Below are 14,078 nucleotides of genomic sequence, written 5' to 3' on the forward strand. Positions count from 1 at the left end.
TGGGCTACAGTCCATGGAGTCACAAAGAGCTGGGCGGGACTTACGACTGAGCTAGTACATACCCACGTAACCATCATCAGGAAAATTACCAGAGTATGCCGTTGAATCTTTTACCATGGAAAGCAGAACTACTTATTTATCATCATGTTAGTTAAAATTGTTTGACCCAGTGCCTTTTTGTGAAGAGAGTACAGAATAGTAAAAACAGATTTCTCAATGAGTCTAAGGATGGCCTGATGATAAATGAGGGTTCTATTTAAATCCAAACTGGATGTTGTAATCATAGCTTGCTTTGGCTTAGCAGGTATGTCTATATACCCAAATTCTTTTTAAAATTATTTGTCATTCTTAAACAGAATAAAATCAGTATGTGAAGATATAATATAGAAGTAGATTTAAGAATTTTCTGTTCACTTTGTGTGTGCATGTGTATATGTGTGTATGTGTGTGTGTGCTTGTTAAACCTTCCACTCACCCAGAATTCTTCCCTCTCCTTCTCTTTTTATTGCACTGTTCTGGGTTTAATTCATAGTATCTTTGTGGTACAAGTCAGTTTGCCAATACAACTTTATTTACAATATTTCTCCTATTGCAGAAAAGAAGGTATCCAGTGTAACTTGAGAATTATCCATTTTACTCAATACATCCTGAAACAAACTCATAGATCATAACAGAAAGAAACATTGAAAATCAAACAGAGTCAGTCTACACCACTGAAAATTATATATCAATAAAAGCATATGATTTAAAAAAAAAATCAGCATTCTGTTTTCATCATTTGCAGACCAAGAGGCAATCTGAGAATAAGTGGGATTAATCAGAGCTGAGTCAACCTCATCTTTAGAAAATGGGAAGATAACCCCTTTCAGAAATAAAATCTCTGAAGTTGTCAAAATATTTTATTTTTTACTACTAAGGAAACTTTGGGTTATACATTGACAGTCTTCACTTTCACATTAAAGTGTAAATATTCATAGGAAGTAGTGATATGTTAAATTGTTATCACACTTTCAGGAAGTGTGAAATCTCAAAACACAGCTTTAGGGTGTTATAAGGCCTACATTCAAATCCTGATGATGTGACTTATAGACAAATAGATGTGAGCAGGTCATTCCTCCTACGTGAGCCTCCATTTTTTCAACTTATGTATGTATTAAGAGTACTTGGCTCACCAAATCTCTTGGCTCAAATGAGATGATACATGGTCATTTGATTTATGACTGTAAACAGGCATATTGGAAAGTATTGTAAATAGGAAATAAGAAAGTATTGGATGATTTAGCATTAGCATTTTTTATAATTAAATTTATCTATTTTTAATTGGAGGATAATTGCTTTACAATATTGTGTTGGCTTCTGCCAAACATCAACATCAATCCGCCATGGTTTCCATGCATATGTGTGTAGGGACTTTCACTGGATATTTCCTGAGACTTATTCTATGTTTTTTCATCAAAATGCTAATGCTATAGATGTAGAGTAGGTCTCAGGAAATATCCAGTGGAGATGCATACATACATATGCATGGACACCAGTGATTGGCTGAATTTCAGGGAAGCGTATAAAGGATAGGGATGAATGTGGGTGAGATGGAGAAGTACTGAAAATATTCTTTTCAGAATTCTAACTGTCCTTATTAAAGTACACAAGTTATGTCCACAAGATTTTCCCTCCTTTTTGATTAGAATTTCACTGGGGCATTCTATGTATAGAGATTTAGAAGAGTTTTGTTTCTGTAAAATTATGGTGCCTAAGACATATCGTCAGTAAGATTATCCTTGAATTTGCTTGTCTTACAGATGCCTCTACAGGAATATTCTGGTAGATGGCTGCATGTGGATCAAGAGACAGAGCCTACACTCCCACATTACATGGGAAACAGGTAAATGTTCTTCTCTTATTACTGTCATACTCTAAACAACAAAATTAAATATTTTTTAATTATAGAAGATATATTCAGATATATTGTACATGACCTGGAAGAAGGTGACTGAGACACTCTGTTCTCTGGTCTGGGTAAGCCTGAGATATCCCTCCCCTTATGAACAAATTTATTCACTGACTCCACACCTAAACAACCATGTGAGGCTGGTTCATGTGGAACATGACCTGGACCTGGTTGGATCTCCTTGATCCACACTGTTATGAAGTTATTGCATATTCCATAAGCAAATCCAAATGATGCATTAGTTATTTTCTTATTCATGCAGTCAGTAAATATTTGAGTGTTCACATGCCAGGCACTATTCTTCGAAAAAGGGACAAAGAAGTGTGTTGCAAAAAGAGAAAGTCATGACTCTCATGGAGCCTACATTTGAATTTTCCTTTATCTCTTCATGAAGATATACAGAACGTCCAAACATGGTGCTTTCCAAGACCACAGCCTCTGATGAAGGTGTAGCCTCAGGAGCAATGTTTTATACTACGTATTATCCTCTAAGATCTGGTGAGAACTTGATCCAGTGGAAATGAATCCACATTCTGGCCAATGACCTATTCTGTGGAGATGTATTGAGTCTGAGTTTTAATTTTTAAGAGTATGAATTAAGGGACTTACCTGATGGCTCAGCTGTTAAGACTCCATGCTTCCACTACAGGGGGTGAAGATTTGATCCCTGATCAGGGAACTAAGACCCCAAATGCCACATGGCCAAAAAAATACCTCCCCCAAAAAGAAAAAAAAATCAACAAAAAAACCTCTGCCTGCAGTGAAAAAATTACATGACTCTGTAAATATACCCCAGTTGAGTGAATTGTACAAGTAAAGCAAGTTAATTATATAGTAGGTAAATTATAACTCAATAAAAATTTCTTACAAATATGAACTAAATGTACAGAGACAATACAGAGAACACAAGAAGACTGAAAGGAATGAAGTAAAGACAGGTTATGAAAGACAGTAGAGGTCATATTAGGAGAAAGTAGAAAAGGCAGAAAAGAACAATCCATGGTACTAAGAGTAGGAGTTGGGGAAACCAGCTGATGGAGACATGCTCCTGAGACCCCTCGAACCGTCTGGATTCTAGAGCTAGGCCGCATTTGATCAAACCTTAATCATTTCATCTACTTCACGACCGTCCTGTGATCTCTACTTTTCCCAAGAAGTATTCCTGAGAAGCCATGTGTATGTACTTTTGTAATAAACTCTGAGTACTGGAACCATCTTGAGGTGAATTTCTTCATCTTGCAACAAATTAAGCAGCCTAAATTAACCAGAGGGCCTATCTGCTAACAACACATATGATTACTTCCTTCCATTGCCACTATGTACCCATTTACATTTTATTCACTTGTTAAGATGTACATTTATGTTGACTCATAGGGAGAACAAAGTCCTAGAAAAAAACTCTGTAGCAAATGAACAATGCTTCATTGATAATACAGAAGCTATTAAAAAAATTTATTGGGGTATAGTTTCTTTACAATATTGTGTTTTTTCTGCTGTATAGCAAAGTGAATCAACTATATATGCACATACATCCCTTCCCTCTTGGATCTCCATTCCCCCAGCTTGTCCCACCCATCTAGGTCACCACAGAGCACCAAATTGAGCTCCCTGTGCTATAAAGAAAAGAGAGGAAAGTAAATATTGTGCATTAACACATATATGTGGAATCTAGAAAAATAGTAAAGATGAATCTACTTGCAGATCAGCGAGAGATGCAGATATAGGACACCTTGGGGCAGCGGGGGAATGAATTGGGAGATTGGGATTGATTGACATATATACACCATCATGTGTTAAACAGATAGCTAGTGGGACCTGCTCTATAGCACAGAAAGCAATTTTAATGACAATTTATTTCAATTGGTCTATTCGAGAGGCTATCAAAACTGTTCTATAAACAAGTTTCCTTTATATGGGGTGTTCCTGGGTAGCTCAGCTGGTAAGGAATCCGGCTGCAAAGCAGGAGACCCCAGTTTGATTGCTGGGTTGGCAAGTTCCCCTGGAGAAGGAATAGGCTACCCACTCCAGCATTCTTGGGCTTCCCTGATGGTTCAGAAAGTAAAGAATCTGCCTGCAATACAGGAGACCTGGGTTCGATCACTGGGTTGGGAAGATTCCCCTGGAGGAGGGCATGGCAGCCCACTCTAGTATTCTCATCTGGAGAATCCCCAGGGACAGAGGAGCCTGGCGTGTTACAGTCCAAGAGGTTGCACATAGTCGGACACAACTGAAGTGACTTAGCATCAATAGCAGTGCTGTGCTTAGTCGCTCAGTTGTATCCAACTCTGTCTAACCCCGTAGATGGTAGCCCACCAGGCTCCTCTGTCCCTGGGATTCTCCAGGCAAGAATACTGGGGTGGGTTGCCATTTCCTTCTCCTTGCTGTATTCTACTCACTGCTGTTTCTGAAGCAGGTCTCTCAGGGAGTCTTCTCTGACCTTATCCAATTGACCTGATTTATTAAATTTCTCTTCTGTAAAGACCGGCTCCATCTCACTCATGTCATTGTTGAGAATGAAACAAACTTTAGATTTGTAGAATTCTGGGTCATCTGTTTCAAAGCACTTGTAATGCATACATTGTACTATGATTTGGGCCAAGAAAGAATGGGTGAAGCGAGCTTGGACCAACTACTTGTAGGCTCCTTCTAGAGAGGACTCATAGAGACACTTGCCCACCAGACGCCCTGCAGACTCATACATCTTTAGGAGCAGATGAGTGGGGTGATTAAGGTTGGGGTACATTAGTGCTTGGTTGGTGTCACTGAATCGGGTGAAGAGCTGATTGGTGGCGTCAAACAGTGCTTTGTAGATTAACTCAAACCATTCCCGAAGAGGCCCTTCCCAGTCCAGAGCTTCTTCTTCCTGAAAAACCACTTCAAAGTTCTTGCTCCAATCTGAGATGGAGAAATTCCGAGTGGCTTTCAGAGATGATTCCAACAAGGCATGTCTGCTGACCTTCAGGGTGACTTCAGAATGTGGCCTTTTCATATGTACCTGTCAAAGCTCTCGATGGAAAAAGTTCACCTTGTCCTGAAAGGTCTCGGATCCTCCTATGTTCTTATGGAGGGAGCAGACCAACGTGGCCGCTAAGATGTTCCCCTCCTTACAGATGAGCTCCACAGGAGGCTTTATGCCACCATCCACCACAAGGGTGAGCAGCTTATGGACAGGGTCTGGGCCAAGGTTTGAAAATTTGGTTCTGGGGCACACCCAGGAGGTGTAAAGCCACCAAGGAATGATTTTCTGGTAGAACTCCTTCTCTGAGAATTGTTTTGGTGACACATAGCAGTACACCTTCTTCGGTTTCTTCACCTTCTCAGGGGTGTGACACTCAGACGGTGAGTCTTCATCTTCTTCCTCCAGAGCCAAGGAGGGCCGGAGTTGGGTAGAGCCCGTGTGCATGGGCGGGAGGTGCCACGGCATGTTGGTGAAGTTGGCAGTGTTAAACAGATAAGCTTCAAAGTAAACGCTCACTCCTAAGGTGGATATGTTGCGTTCAATGATATTCCTCTCATTTTCACTTAGGACAATGATGTCAAATTCACCATTGTTGATTGGCTGGTTTTGGTATGAGATGCAGGCAGGGAAGCAGCCCCAAGAATGCAGGGTGAGCCGCAGGAACACCTGGAAGGTCTGCCAGTTGGAAGTCACCAACTTCTCAAATGAGACACCGGTACCTCTTCTTCTGGAGGACCACGCTCATGAATGGACAGGCTGTAGTTGTGCTCATCTCTCAAGGACGTGCACAGCACAGTATCCTTTATATGACACTAAGAACAGAATTAAGGAAAGCTATGACCAACCTAGACAGCATATTAAAAACCAGAGACATTACTTTGCCAACAAAAGTCAGTCTAGTCAAGGCTATGGTTTTTCTGGTGGTCATGTATGGATGTGAGAGTTGGACTATAAAGAAAGCTGAACACCAAAAAAATTGATGCTTTTGAACTGTGGTGTTGGAGAAGACTCTTGAGAATCCCTTGGACTGTAAGGAGATCCAACCAGTCCGTCCTGAAGGAGATCAGTCCTGGGTGTTCATTGGAAGGACTGATGCTGAAGCTGAAACTCCAATACTTTGGCCACCTCATGCGAAGAGTTGACTCCTTGGAAAAGACCCTGATGCTGGGAGGGATTCGGGGCAGGAGGAGAAGGGGATGACAGAGGATGAGATGGTTGGATGGCATCACCAACTCAATAGACATGAGTCTGAGTAAACTCTGGGAGTTGGTGATGGACAGGGAGGCCTGGCGTGCTGCAATTCATGGGGTTGCAAAGAGTCGGACAAGACTGAGTGACTGAACTGAACTGAAGAACAGAATGATACAGCATCCTAAATCTATGAAAGCTAGGAGAAATATTGAAAATGTCATGATAGTTCAAGACTTTGGATTCTTTTCAACTTGTTCCACAATAGTACAATGTAGCAGAAATAGAGGTGGAGAAGTCAGAAGCTGTTTAGAGATTCCAAATTTTCCCTGGTTGTCACCAAATAAATAGAAACACACACACAGCAAATCCAAGAAAGAGATGTAAACTATTATGTAAGTCTACATAAAGCAAAAAGCTTGAAATATACTAACACAGTAAAGACCATTACTCATAAAAGCATAGAATAAAAACAGCGTGGGGCTCACACAAACACACACATGCGTGCACATACACACTCAAGAGTTTCTAAAATTTGAGTGATGCAGGCCAGACCAGAAGACTGAGAGGTCATGTTCCTAGCCTCAGTCTGGTTAGAGAGAAAATTAAAAATAAAAATCTGGCTTCCACGCTATTACTTGTTGATACCCTCTGCTCTGCCCTGATAACTGTATATATTTTGTTCTCATGCCATACTGTAGCTCCAGCCATTCTCAAAGAAAATTTTTAATCTTCACAGAAATTTGAAAATCACTTGAGGAATACTTACAGAATCCTGGGCAGAGTGCCCCTCTATTTTGCTGCTGCTGCTGCTGCTAAGTCACTCCAGTCATGTCCAACTCTATGTGACTCCATAGACGGCAGCCTACCAGGCTTCCCCGTCCCTGGGTTCTCCAGGCAAGAACACTGGAGTGGGTTGCCATTTCCTTCTCCAATGCATGAAAGTGAAAAGTGAAAGTGAAGTCGCTCAGTCACGTCCGACCCTTAGTGACCCCATGTACTGCAGCCTACCAGGCTCCTCCATCCAAGGGATTTTCCAGGCAAAAGTGCTGGAGTGGGTTGCCATTGCCTTCTCCCTTTATTTTGCTACATTTATCTAATACCCAGAATGAATTGAGGAGGTAAATAGCTGTCACAGTTGATGCAATTTCAATCTAGGTATACTGTGCATTATATAAGCACATATTTGAACTTTCACTCTGAATGTTTTAAAAAATCAGTCAGGGTAAAAAACAGCACTGCATCAACACCTGATAAAAACGTGAAAGTAGGAGAGCAGATGTGATGCCTTTTTATGTACTGTGACTTAACATAAACAATATACATAATAGAATAAGCCCAGACCCTTTAGACACCAACACGACGATTACTTCTCTCCTTTCTTCATCTATTTCTATCAGGCCTATCTCCAAAAATGTGATAACAGCCATGTCTGTTGGAACCATTTTATTCTCTGTCTCTCTCTGCAGTCAACTAAACGACAAGAAGGGTTTCCCTGGTGGCTCAGATGGTAAAGAATCTGCCTGAAATACAGGAGACCCAGGTTCGATCCCTGGGTTGGGAAGATTCCTTGGAGAAGGGAATAGCAACCCACTCCAGTATTCTTGCCTGAAGAATTCCATCGACAGAGGAGCCTGGTGGGCTACAGTCAATGGGGTCACAGAGTTGGACATGACTGAGCAACTAACACTTTCATTTTCAAAGGACACAAAAACCATAAATGAAGCTTGAGAAAGATTCTTTTTAAGTGGTTCTATACACACTGTCAAAAACTAGACCTTAATTTTTTCCCCAAAATAATTAATAAAAATATAACAACCAATAATCCTCGGCAACATAAAGGTTCCAAACTATTTAGTGTCTGTCAGTAGTCATGAGGACTTTTATGTAATGTAATCTGCAAATAAAAATATAAAGTCTATTTTAATTATTCTATTATGTCCTTCTCCTTTTATATGATAAAAACATCAGGTTCTATTTCTTTCTAACAGTAAATAGAATTTTGTTTGTGCTTTGGAGTCCTTCAATGTCATTTCTTATTCTCAAAGACTGAAATTAATTTCCTTTTTGATTATCATTTTAGACCCTTTACATTCAATCTAACGAGATGGCTGGATGGCATCACCAACTCAATGGACATGAGTTTGAGCAAACTCCGGGAGATGGTGAGGGACAGGGAAGCCTGGCTTGCTGCAGTCCATGGGGTCACAAAGAGTTGAACACAACTAAGTGACTAAACAACAACAATTCAATCTAAAATTTACATCAGTGTAAGGAAAACAATTTCCCTTTGGCAAAGGGATTGTGTAAATGCAGAAAAAATCGGGCAACTTGTGCATAAGAATAGTTATTGTATGCATATACTAATGACATTTTTTTCAAGTTCTTGGATGCTAAATTTTTCACTTTATGTTCTGCACAAAATGCCTTAAGAATGAATTTTTAGAATTCTTTAATTTTTCTTTAGAGTGATGAACTCTATTATTCCTAATGTCTATCTAACCAGTAAATGAAAAGACAGTAGGACATTGTGTTTAGGGAAGGTAATCCAATGGCCAGATTTTCTAGGTTAGAATCTCAGCTCTACCACTTACTTGTAGGCTGACAACTTGGGCAAGTTATATAACATTTTTCAGATTTCTATTTTCTCACATTAAAATAAAGACAATAATAATAATAATAATCACTTTATGTATCCCTGTGAGGATGAAATGAATTAAAAATACATATAATGCTTAGCATACTGCCTGTTGCCTGGAAGATGCTAAACAAGCAAGCAATAAAACTGTCATTATTGCTGTAATTGCTGCCATTGTCATTATTATTAAGCATTACAAAGTCTGATACATTTTTCTTGGAAATGTAAAATCAGTATGTTTAAATCATATGACCATTTCATTTGATATTAAACTTAGTCATCCTAAACCCAGAAGTTACACTCTTATTTACCCAAGAGAAAAGAAAACATATGCCCATACAAAGACTGTATGTGAATACTGATATCACTTTCATTTATAACCACCTCAGTCATGGAAAAAACCAATAATCTGTTAAGTCATGACTAGATGAGAAAGTTGTGGCAGATGCACACAATGGAATAACATCAAAAATTTAAAAAGAATAACCACAGATGCAAGTAACACCATGAATGAATCTCAAAAGCATTACACTAAATGAAAGAATCCAGGAAGAAAGAAAGAGTTACTCATTATAAAATTTGATTTTATTGATGTTCTAGAAAAGGTCAAAATATAGGGACAGAAATCTATCTGATTTAAGTTTACCAGGGAGATTGACTACAAAAGTACAAAAGAAAGCTTTTGTGGTAATGGAACTATTCTGTCTTCATTCTGGTGATCATCACATTACTTTATTTTTTAAAACTCATGGAAATATATGACTATAAAGAGTGACCTTTAGTGTATATAAATTCTACTTCAATAACCTGACATTGAGAAAACTAAGATTATGGCATCCAGTCTCATCACTTCATGGCAAATGTATGGGGAAAGAGTGGAAACAGTTGCAGTGGCTGACTTTATTTTTCTGGGTTCCAAAATCACTGCAGATGGTGACTGCAGCCATGAAATTAAAAGACGTTTACTCCTTGGAAGGAAAGTTATGACCAATCTAGACAGCATATTAAAGAGCAGAGACATTACTTTGCCAACAAAGGTTCGTCTAGTCAAGGCTATGGTTTTTCCAGTGGTCATGTATGGATGTGAGAGTTGGACTATAAAGAAAGCTGAGTGCTGAAGAATTGATGCTTTTGAAATGTGGTGTTGGAGAAGACTCTTGAGAGTCCCTTGGACTGCAAGGAGATCCAACCAGTCCATCCTAAAGGAGATCAGTCCTGGGTGTTCATTGGAGGGACTGATGTTGAAGCTGAAACTCCAATACTTTGGCCACCTGATGTGGAGCGCTGACTCATTTGAAAAGACCCTGATGCTGGGAAAGATAGAGGGCAGGAGGAGAAGGGGATGACAGAGGATGAGATGGTTGGATGGCATCACCGACACAATGGACATGGGTTTGGGTGGACTCCAGGAGTTGGTGATGGACAGAGAGGCCTGGCGTGCTGTGGTTCATGGGGTCGCAAAGAGTCGGACACGACTGAGCGACTGAACTGAACTGAACTGAACCTGACATCAAAAAATGAAAACAGGAATACATACATGCCAAGTTACTACATAAAGTAATGAGGAAATATTAATGTTGTCTTCTGAGGGCCTATATACACTCCCATAAGCTAAAACCTAGGCAATGACTGGAGACTTCGGTTCACCCTAAACACAATGTCACAAACTAGTTATATTCACAAAGTTTATGGTTATGCCTATGATGTTGCTTCCTGAGCCGGGATATAAAGCTAGGCCTGCTCAGAGTCTAAGTTCATCACAGTCCTCAGGCTCTTGGTCAGAGAATTTGACTCATGAGGGAGAATCCTGAAAGCTACAAAGTCTATTCTAATTTATAGTCATTGATAGAGGTTGATTCAGCAGTTTGAAGGGATAAAAGAATCAGGGTTGATGAGCATTCAGCTAACAAAGCAAGCTCCTTGTACCAAATTATGAAACAGCCTATTGGCACTGAATTCATGAACTGTGCAGTTTGGAGTCAGAAAATTTTGTTAGCAACATCCCAATATATATTGCAGTGACAATTAAAAAATAAACACTTTTGGGGTCAAATACTTCTCTGAACTGGCTATCCATATAGCATCAATTCTTACTGAATTGTGTCTGTTCGCTTCGCTACTTTTTACTTGGAAGTCTTTTTTGCAAGCATTTAGCAAACTATATAGCATTCTTTCGATTTACTTTGCTCTTATCTCATTTTTCTGGATAAATAAAAAATATGAATGATTATTTCACTATTGTTATTACATGCCAGATGCTCCTGTAATTGCTTTTGTAGACTTTCTGAATTGGTATACTTTTCTTTCTTCTTTCTCATTTTCCCCCCTTTACTCTTTTTATTTCCCCTGTTACTTCCTTATTGGCATTTGATATTTACAATTAGTCAAAATTTGATTTGTGATACAATTTTTAAATTAATAATTATAATTTTTATGGATTAAAAGTGTTCTATAAGTTTACAAAAGTAAAAAAATTGAACAACTCATTAAAAGACTATAGGTCATGAAGCTTTCAAAAATTGATCTCAAACTATCTTCATCATTCTATTATGTATAATATTTTGGTTTACATATATATGTATACATATATACATAGCATCAGTGTGCTGAACACTGGAAATTAACAGGACATTATTAATCAACTACATTTGCTACCATTTACGGATTTGTTCAACATTTGTCCCTAGTGAGTATGATGGTTTGGAAAGATCATTATCAACAAGTATCAGAATTTCTCATGGCTAATTCAAGGATGTATAATTCATACTAAAATATATTTTTAAAAGTAAGCTCATTTGTCATTAAGAAGGAAAATATTTATTTGTACAGTTTATAAAATTTCAATATTAGCACTTCTCTAATGTTTTATGTTTTATCTTTATCTTAATAATATCAAGATTATATAATACTTGTTTACCAAATTGCATATAGATACTCAAGTTCTCTCCATTTTATTCCTGGTGACTATATAAATATTTTTATGTGTTCTATGTGAAATGGGTTGAGATAACTTTGTCAAAAGAGTAGGATATACTTCAGAACATTTAACTGTCTGAAGGGATTTCACACCTAAATGGACATTAAACCATCCTATTAATTTGATAATTTTCTACTCTGAAAAATATTTCATATTCTTAGTACACAGTCCTAATCTTGATACAATTAAAAATATCTTAGGAAATAAAATAGTTGATGTGAGAAAACTATGACAACTATTTTGAATTACTCAATTCTATTGCAGAGAATTGTTGGCTGCTTACTAATGACTGCCTCTAGCTCCAATCATAGTCTGAGTAAGAGAAACAAGAACATACTTGTTCAATGTTCATCTCTGAAAATATTTTTCCCTCCAAAAATTTTCTAATTACTGCTACACCACTTACTGAACCATGTACTTTTTAGAAAGATGAATGCTAAAATATTTATGATGAACCAGGGTTCATTAATGGCATCCTGATTGATTAAGTATTATCAACACATGCATAATTCAATAGGCTATACATTATTATACTGGCTTTGAAATGCAGAGAATAAGCACTCTCTTTGATATTAAATCTAAAATTTTTCCTAGAAGTTAATATATTCTAAAAATAATAAAATAAAACCATTACAGTAATATTTTTATTGTTTTTAAAAATGCTTTGACTGCTGGGTCGTATGGTAGCCTGATTCCTCCAGTTTGGTTTTTCGTTTTCAATATCACTTTGACTATTTGTGGTCTTTTGTGTTTTGATTAAAATGGCAGATTTTTTGTTCTAATTCTGTGAAAAATACCACTGGAAATTTGATACAGGTTGCATTGAATCTGTAGATTGCTTTTGGTAGTAAAGTCATTTTACAATACTGATTCTTCCCAGAGCATGGTATATCTCTTCATCTGTTTGTGTCATCTTTGATTTCTTTCTCCAATATCTTAGTTTTCTGGATACAGGTCTTTTGTCTCCCTAGCTAGGTTTATTCTGAGGTATGTTGTGCTATTTGTTGTGATGGTAAATGGGATTATTTCCTTAATTTCTCTCACTCCTAGGCATATACTCAGAGAAAACCATAATTCAAAAGGAGGCATGCACTCTGGTGTTTACTGCAGCACTATTTACAACAGCCATGAATGGAAGCAACCTAAATGTCCTTTGACAGAGGAATGGATAAAGGTATGGTACATATATAAAACAAAATATTTGTTGTTGTTTCATTGCTAAGTCATGTCCAACTCTTTGTGACCCCATGGACTGTATAGCCTTCTAGATTCTTCTGTCCATGGAATTTTCCAGGCAAGAATACTGGAGTGGTTGCCATTTCCTTCTCCAGGGGATCTTCCCAACCCAGGGATCAAACCTGTATCTCCTGAACTGTCAGGTGGATTCTTTACTGCTGAGCTACCAGGGAAGCCAACAATGAATATTACTCAGCCATAAAAAGGAAAAGTGCCATTTGCAGAGACATGGATGAACCTAGAGACTGTCACACAGAATGAAGTCAGAAAGAGAAAAACAAATATAATGTCGCCTATATGTGGAATCTACTAAAATGGTACAGATGAACTTATTGGCAAAGCAGAAATAGATTTGCAGATGAATAGAGAAAAAAGTTATGATTACTAAGAGGGAAGGAATGAGTGGGGAAAACTGGGAGATTGAGATTGACATAGATACCCTACTGTGTATAAAACTAATTAGTTTCATTGATAACTAATGAAAACCTATAGTTTAGCATAGGGAACCCTACTGAATGATCCGTGGTGATCTAAATGGGAAGAAAATTTTTAAAAAATGGACATATATATATGTATAATTGATTCACTTTGCTGTACTGCAGAAACTATCACAACATTGTAAAGCAACTATACTCCAAGAAAAATTAATTAAAAATGTCAATGGAACAATTTTCTAGACCTAAATCTATTTCAAAGATCTCAATAAATTATAGTTAAGAAAAAAATAATGTTTTGAGTCATACATATACTTTTTTCCTGTTAAAATCTGAAACACCTCCTATTTGGATGAGAGTGGCAGACACCTTCTTCTTCAAGTTTATTCTTCTCTTTTATTTAGATACAAAAAATAATTTTTATAGCACTTGAGATTAAATCCACTTAGGAATGACAATATATACACAGAATTATAGTAACCACTGACACTATTGAGCCTCTAGAAGGAACAATAATAATTTAACCTGTGTAAAATACTGCTCACATTGAATAAAGGAATTTGATTGAAAGCATCTTACAATACTATTTTTTTAAATAAAATTCTGGCTTCCTGATGCTATGAATATCTTCTTAAATGGAACAAACTTCCTGTTAAGCTTGTATCAGACGGTGGCCCTTCTTTTGAGAGCTCCTAAGT

At 37.6% G+C, this 14,078-nt stretch overlaps 1 pseudogene; it reads right to left on the bottom strand.

Annotated features, from left to right (window-relative positions):
• Nucleotides 1–4,340: 4,340 nt before the first annotated feature.
• On the bottom strand, nucleotides 4,341–7,525 carry LOC122428660 (annotated as a pseudogene).
• Between the last annotated feature and the right edge of the window lie 6,553 nt (nucleotides 7,526–14,078).

The sequence above is a fragment of the Cervus canadensis genome, chromosome 27 (genome assembly GCF_019320065.1).
Source record: "Cervus canadensis isolate Bull #8, Minnesota chromosome 27, ASM1932006v1, whole genome shotgun sequence".
Classification (NCBI taxonomy): Eukaryota; Metazoa; Chordata; class Mammalia; order Artiodactyla; family Cervidae; genus Cervus; species Cervus canadensis.